Here is an 833-nt window from a genome sequence, read left to right as displayed (position 1 = left end):
GCCAGTTGTATCAGTCAGGATTTTTTTTCTCGTGTTGACTGCAAGAAAGGTTGTATTTAGTGGGCGGCCCGAGGTTAATGGCTAGCGCTGGATAGCCTCTTATGATATTTCTGTTTGGATTCCAGGAAAAAAATGTTTTGTGTCAGGCATCTACGGGAATGACTGACTATCATGCAAAGAGAGAAATTATTTATATAGAGTGTATATCCGTTGCCTGTGATGAATTAGTTGTGGTTAGCAATGTTAGTGGTAACGAATTTGAAAATAGTTTAAATAGTAATACGTTGCTTATTTAATTAAATTAGTGTATAATCTATTGTGATGTTTATGATTTCATCAGATATAATATCATGTGTGTAGAAACCACCATGAGTTTGTTTCCCTTTGTATTTTGTCTATGCGTTCGTTTCCCCCTAAAGTAAACAAGAATAACTGGTCACACATTTTATAAATATATAGTAATAAAATAGTAAATCATTTTCTGGAAAAAGCAGTATACAAATTACAAACATATAAATACACAAACGAATCAAATGAAAACCATAATAACAGAAAAAAAAATGAAAATACGAAAGCCAAAGGGACAGCCTACCAGCCACCGACAGAACGAGAGCCGCCAAACCAAGATCGCTGTGCTTCATTCTCCGCTGCGCTTCACACTGACCGAATAAGTTCTTTTGTGCAATTGATATACTTACCTCCATTGCCTCCTTTCTTGCCTCCCTCCACCCCCCCCCCCTGCACTTCCCCGGGACACACACACACCCCTGTAGGTGGGACGATGTCAGCAAGCCATTACTTGGTTGTTGCTTTTAATCTTGTTCTTTCTCGCG

Source organism: Penaeus monodon, chromosome 30, assembly GCF_015228065.2.
Source record: "Penaeus monodon isolate SGIC_2016 chromosome 30, NSTDA_Pmon_1, whole genome shotgun sequence".
Lineage (NCBI taxonomy): Eukaryota > Metazoa > Arthropoda > Malacostraca > Decapoda > Penaeidae > Penaeus > Penaeus monodon.
Note: the sequence above shows the minus strand (reverse complement) of the source record.